Source organism: Limanda limanda, chromosome 8 (assembly GCF_963576545.1).
Source record: "Limanda limanda chromosome 8, fLimLim1.1, whole genome shotgun sequence".
Classification (NCBI taxonomy): Eukaryota; Metazoa; Chordata; class Actinopteri; order Pleuronectiformes; family Pleuronectidae; genus Limanda; species Limanda limanda.
Window position 1 is genome coordinate 21,197,419 of NC_083643.1, and position 7,362 is coordinate 21,204,780.

Consider the following 7,362-nt stretch of genomic DNA (forward strand, 5'->3'; position numbering starts at 1 on the left):
CAGTGTTGTCGCAGGACAAAGTATAAATCATCACCGACAAAGTAAATAAAGGCCACTGACAGGAGGGTTTGCCAAAACAAAGGGGGCCACGGAGTTCTTCCTGGCAATAAGCCTTTGGCCGTCAGTGATGGATATCAATGGATGAAGCAATTTATAAAAATCTAAAGGTGATACTTCAAGTGACGGACACACTTGCCGTCTGATATCTGCAACCACAGCTGAATTCTGTTTCACCACATCCTGACACACTGACAAGGCATGTCTAACACTTCAGCATTAACTGTCTATGCTGTTAACAACACCCATAGAGCCTGGATCTTACAGACGAGTGAGGAAGTGTCATTGAATACACCATTATTCTCCGGGATAATACTGCTCCCTGCAGTGGGCAGTATTTACAGCTATCTGATATTACATTGTGCTGACACACAATGTGGGATTTCTGAGCATAATGGCAAAACCTCTTCTCTTAAAAACAGCATCAGCCACAGTGAATGCACAGCAGTGAGTGGACCAACAGATCTTTCAACAATAACAAGGCTTTCCTAGCACACTAACATTATTCTCTGGGCCCCGGATCAAATTTCTCCTCCAAGCCGCAGTCTCTCCACTGCTAAAACCCTCTCCTCTCCTTCGTCTTCCTGTTTCCTTCCCCTCTTCACAATTTAACGGTTCTACTTGATAATTCCCACCAGCGCCCCCCCCCCATCCAATCCCTGCTCCCCTGCTCCTCTACTCCTCTGCATGCCTGCATAGGAACAGATTTCTCAAGGCGAAAGCTTGGGAAAGTTCTCTTCCGCAGGATAAACTCCACAGTTTAGGTCAGAGCTCACTTTTGTGACCTCCACACACCCTATGACCGACAACTGGGAACCTGGGCCAAGACCGCCAGTGGGTGATAAATGAAAGTGAAATGCAGAGGGCTAAAGCAAGCCAATATACGCTGATCTGAAGATCATCTCCTCATAATCCTCAGAAAATGCTTTAACTCACTTCGTTACAATATATTTCTTCACCAACAACTAACCCTAATTGTATTTTTTCATTAAGTCTGTTTATGTTAGTTGACCTTACTTTGTATGAACAGCCAAAAACCAATACATATAACCTGTCAGTGGCCTTTATTAATGTTGTCGGTGAGGCGGTTTTGGTTTCCACTGCATGTGTTTGTTTGTTAGCAGGATTATTCAAAAAACCTACTTGATGAATTTTCACAAAACTTGGAGGGATGTGGTCTGGGTCAGGGAAGAACTCAATGAATGTTGATACTGGTCCAGGTTCCTTTTTTCCACTTTTTTTAACATTACAGAATAGGGTTTTGTGAATTTCTCAAGAATTGAAAATACCATACATCTGTAGAGCTATAATATCTTTGAGCCGGTATCATTTTGTGTGGATTTGGATAATGACCTGGATTTTGGTAATCAAAATTAATCTTTTTAAGGGGGGAAATCTTGTCTGTACGGTAACAAATATCCCTTCCAACTACACCAGAGAATGAACATTTTACCTGTATTCTTCTAGTCTTGACATGAAACAAAAGATAGTCGGTCAGATCTTATTCATACAGAGCTAAAAAGACTAGAATTTAAACCAGGTTCAGGAAACGCCACAAATACAACGATATAACTACATATCATTAAAATAAAAGATAAGATTGTATCCATCATTACAGTGGAGAAAACTACCATTTGCCAAGCTCTCGCCCTAAACAAGACAGTGTTTAGATATGATTTGGTGTGATCAAAGTTCCTCTGTGTCTGCAGTGAGTCTGGAGTATCTACTCATTAAGATGTTACACTTGGATGAAACTCCGGACACTGTTTTATGGAGTGGATCCCCAAAATGAAAGGTAAACAACATTCTTCTCATTCTCAGAGAAGAGAAGAGAAGAGAAGAGAAAAGAGGGATATCTCTCATCTTACAGTTTTGCCATGTCCACTGACGAGCTGCACATAAACCAACTAACAAAGCGTGCGGTTACTTTTCCCAATTTGCTTGGAATGTGCATCATAACATGGCAACCCGTGCCTAAGTTCTTTTTGCCAAATTGTCAATGGTCAGGAAAAGATAAATGCATGTTCACATGTATAATATGTCGGTAGGTGTTCAAGTATGTGTGGGTCTGTGTTTGTATTCAGTGTGTGTGTGTGTGTGTGTGTGTGTGTGTGAGGATGGAATGTGACCGCCACACACTGTGGGCACAAGCTGCAAAGCCACATTGAGCAACCAACACTGAGGTATTGGATGGTCCTCACTCAGCCGGAAGATCTTGCCAACATTTAAACACCATACCATCAAACTGTTGCTGATTTTGTTTATTGTCCCGCTCCAAAGCAAGAGATTCACATTCTGTATTTCAGACTGTGTAAACCACGCAGTAACACAGGGATTCAGCTTGTCCTGTTAAATGTCCTAATTAGAGTCACAGCAACCACTTCCCCCTGATCAATGATCCGACTTCTTCCTAATACAACTCAGACACTGAACAGAGTGAAACTGCCAGACAGAGCAACAGCTTGAAAGCGACATGCAGTTTGAGAAAGTGTATGTGTGTGTGAGCATGTAAGGGTTAAAGGTGCACCAAATTAAAAAAAACATGGCCAGCTGCCAACTGGATGAATGCCTCCAGTATCCAGTGTGGTGGTATGCATTATCTATGCATGCATGTATGTATGTGTGATGGTTTAGCTCTTACAAGGACAGGGTTATGGGCGTCTAAGATGGTATGCATTATCCATGCATGCATGTGGAGTGGGTTGGGGGTGTTTTTGAGCATAACCCATGGCCATCCACCAACATCACAGACAATACTCCCCACCATATCTCTGAAACAAGAGGAATTCTTTCACCGTCACCACAGGACACATTTTTGTCTGAGTGTGTCACCGTGGCAACAACAGCAGCTCAGTGACGGCAGGAGATTGGCTCAATGGGGTCTTAAAGTTGCTGGCCACCCTGCAGAGTGCCTGTCAAAAGCCAGTTCCTGTAAGAGGAGGGGAGGACAGTGTGTAGCCCCCTAAAGCCCTGCTGTCACTTCTCTGAGAGGAGAAGAATGGAGGAGACAGATGTCCAGGTTGCATCTGCGAATACACTCACAGACGCGCATTCAAAAACAGACCATGCAAGACTGCACCGATGGTTTGTCATCAACCTACTGAAGTGAAACCAGGAAAAATCTCCACGCCATCATCATTTTACATGATAACAATAACATAGGCTAATGTACTTATACATTCACAAGTTACATATGCACTGCACTGATTGTGCACATAAACACATATACAAACATACGTCTATTGTAAAAGGTTTGTAAATAGGTCTATGTAAAATGTGGCCACATGTGAAATGGTCATCAAATAGTTAACTTTCTAGTAAATTCAGCCAATAGTGTCAACGTGAAGTGAAAAACTGTTTTCCTGGACGCACGGTATTTGCTCTCAAGCGACTCATATCAACTATCCAAACTGATTTCTCTGCTTCAGAGTGCTTCCAAGAAAACAAAACAACAATTGGATTCAGTTGTGAGAGATGAAAGACTTGTCACGATACAAAACATCTGGGGTTTAGGTTTTCAGGGATTTTTTCCCCTTGAAAAGCAAGTTGATTCATACTGATGACTTTTGAGTGTAGTGTGTGTATCGTAACATCATGGGCCATGGGAATGAGAAGATGGATTTGCACTGACAATAAGAAAAAGAGTGAGATTACCATGACTGTGAGTGTGTTGATGTTTTGGCGTGAAAGACAGAAAAATGAAAATGAATAAATGAAACAGAGAGAGATGTGCAATTAGAGAAAAATACCCAGAGAATGAATGAGTGTGCGTGTGTGCGTAAAATGAATCACTGAGAGCGGAAGAATGATGGACATAAGGTCACAAATACCCAGTTTTCCACCACAGTGCACAACAGTCTTGAGCAGCAGTCATGCAGACAGTTAGCCTCTGCCCCTTAGTCAGAATGTAAACAACTGACCCAATCTGGCCGACCTCACACACACACGCACACACAAAGATTGCAGTCCACTTATTACAACCTTGCTGACTAGCAGACAGTCAGTCCCTGTCTCTTTATCTCCAACCCTATGAAAACCACAGAGAGTCAGCCAGTCTCAATTCAATTTACTCTCCAACTTACTGAGTTAAGTAAATACAACGTCAGGTCGGACAGAAACAGGAGCCAGAGAGGAAGAATGTTGATTGGTGTTTAGTAAAACTTCTATCGACCGGCCGAAGCTCTTCTTTGAGAACAATGTGAAAGTAAAATCTTCATTCCAAATCTGAAGTGGAATATGAGACGCCCTTTCTTTGAATAGAATGCCACTACCTGCTTCATGTGTCAATGGTGGATTAAGTCTTTGAATGAAAAAAGAAACTTGCTAAAATGCTAAGTAGAGTAGAAGGTGTCTGCTGTCAGGAAATACAAAAGATAACTTTGTGATTAAAATGTTATTCTGCTGTCACAAAGCAACTGGATATGGTGTAATATTTTAAATGCCCGTATAATAGTGACGATTATATAAATAAATCCATTATGAGACGATGTCAGCTCATCATAGAAGTATAAGCGTTAACATTAGTATCTATCAACTTTAAAGGATCACTAGTGGCACTGTAATGACTTTTACCTAAAAACCAGACTTGACTTCTCAAAGTACCATAAAAGCAATCCCTGTTGACTGCAAGTCCACATGTTGTGAGTTGGTGGCAGTATGAGAACAATGCAGCAATTCAAAGAAGATAAAGTTGGTCTGACGAGTTTTACTATATTCCTGATCATTAAAATACCACTTACAAAAGGTTTATGAGGTAGAGAATGCTTTCAAATTGTGTCTTAGGCCTTAAGCTTGCAATCTGTCCAGACATTAAAATATTTTTTATGAAAAATTATAGTCCACATGGGTAATATAACAGACTATTGCTTGAGTAAAGGATTTGAAAACCCCATTAATTTCTACTAGAACTAACAACTTCTTACAGGAAGCTACAACTAAACAGATTCACCTTCTTATAGCTTGGTGGTGTCTTTGCTGTGGTCATTGTGCATCTGATCACTTGGCACTGAAACAGTTGGGGTCACTTTGGCTGTCAAAGCTTGTGCTAATTGCTGTAAATTCCAAACACAATGCTTTTGCTGCAGCTAGACATTTGGAATGGATCACTTCCTGTGCATCAGAGTACGTCCAACATCTAAAAACAGTCGCTGGTTGAATGAGAAAACTTGAATATAGCGGCCATAAGCTGAATCAGTTCTGTTACTCTGAGACCTGTATGAGTTTGAAAGATCTCTAATACAATTCCACGTCAACTGCCCATTTTCTAATAATGCCAAGTCATGTGTATGCAAACAAAAAGAATTTCCTTATCACTGATAAGCTTGACTTGTTGGAGCCACCTGAGGCTGAACTAATCTGTCCTCCCTGGGGAGATGTCCAGCCTGGCCTACCTCCTCTTCAACAGTACAGACGCTGGGACTCACACATGAAGAGGTGCCTTTGTTCACAGTGAAGAAAGCTCATCTCACTTATCCTCTCCTCTCTTTCTCCACTGTCGCTCTCTAGCCCTCGACAAGCGGGTTTAGATCATGATGGTTTCAGTGTGCACTCGCAATCTTATCCAAATGGCAACCAAACCATCCATCTGAACTGTTTCCCTTTAATAAGCAGATGATAACAGAAAACCACTGAGTGTGCATGTGCTCATGTGTGCTCAGATACTTCAGTGAGGTGCACATGAGTCTCTTGTGGCCAGCAGTAATGGACAGAGTGCAGACAGACTGAGACTGCCTACTGGAGGGACACTCTACCTGGAGCCACACCAACAAATTCAGAATGAAATACTGCTCCAATAAACATATGCATTTACCACCCACATAATTATCTATATACTCTGTACACTGACACACAAATACAGGCTGACACATTCAAGGTCACACACAAGCATAGGAATAGACTGCAAAGAATATGAGTGAGGTAGAGGCACAGACATAAAGATGGATCCTGAAGCAGCGTGAATGATTTTGAACTCAACCTCCATGTGTCCAGCATACCACAAAGGAATCTCACTTTTTAACAACTGCACATTGGTTTTGAGAAAATAAGCAGACAAACAACCACTGTCACACACACATGCATGTTCACTCTTCAACTCTTCACATTACCTTTCTGAGCTGGCTGAGCCCTGATGAAGTGCTCTTGGAGTGGTCTCTCATTTTGCGTAACCTGACCCCACAGAAAACAGCATCCACTTGCATGGTTCCTTTCCTTGAGAGAAGTTTGGCATTCCACCCTCTCTCCTTTTACCTATCTCCTCCTCCTTTCTTTCTCTCTCTTCTTTGGTTTTTGCAGTCCCACTCCTGCCTCTGGCTCCTCTCACTTTAGCATAGTCCCTGCCGGTGCACACAACAGAGGAGAGACCTGGAGTTTACAGCTCTGAGGGCATAAAAAGTTTGAAACAGGCACAAAGACTGTGAGATCCCTCCTCTTGTCCAGCCTCCTCCAGGGTTAAAATGTGAACAGCAATTTCTCCTCTCTCTCAAACACACTCACGCTGACTCCTATCTCTCAGTGGCGATTGCTCCTTCTCTTTCAGTCTCCCCTGCTCAAACTTTTCCCACTCCTCCTTCCCTCATGCTACCCCCTCCCATTTTGCCTTCCTCCCTCCTTCTCCCTACTCTCTCTCTCTCTCTCTCTCTCTCTCTCTCTCTCTCTCTTCTCCCTCCCCATGTTCCATCATCCCCTCTCCCACCCACCTAAAACCCCCACTGTTGAACTAATCTGCAGCTGGCTGGCCGATTGGAGCCCTAGTTGCTGGGGAAACCAAGTGTCCTGCTCCAAAAAAAAAGGGTGAGGAATGAAGCAGGAAGGGGCAACGCTGAGCACAACTGAATACATAAATAACAGCCCCCTTTGGGAAGCTATTAGAAAAGCCCAAGGGTCACTCGTCCTATCTGAATGAGTTTGACAACATGTTCATCTATTTGATCTGTTTGAGATTTTGTTTACGGGTCACGTGTGACTACAGCAACAATGACGACTATGACTATAGTGCAGAAGCTATTCCTGTGAATGGTAAGACGTGTTTGGGTTGATTAATGCTGACCTGTTCTAAGACTCCGGATAAAAATGGGGGTGTCCTGCTCACAGTCAGTTCCTCAGGGCAGCAGTTCGACTTAATGGACTTGGGCCAAGAGTGGACAAAGAAAGTGAGCGAGCAGGAAACAGGACTGGACGTGCATACTGATGGCCAGTGTGATTAATAATTAACCTGTTCAACCCTACACACTCTCATCGGCATGTCCATTATTACATACACATTCCGTGCAGACAAACACTGTACACGACCTGAAAGCTTGATACTGA

The 7,362-nt window shown here is 42.7% G+C and overlaps 1 protein-coding gene across 1 annotated transcript in view; it reads right to left on the bottom strand.

Annotated features, from left to right (window-relative positions):
- The window catches only part of si:dkey-82f1.1 (DENN domain-containing protein 2A), a 34,147-nt gene extending 27,828 nt beyond the window's left edge, over window positions 1-6,319 (bottom strand). Inside the window, exon 1 of the mRNA XM_061076362.1 lies at window positions 6,162-6,319. The gene's annotated coding sequence lies outside the window, so the exon portion shown is untranslated. The remainder of the gene's footprint in view (window positions 1-6,161) is intronic.
- Window positions 6,320-7,362: the final 1,043 nt, after the last annotated feature.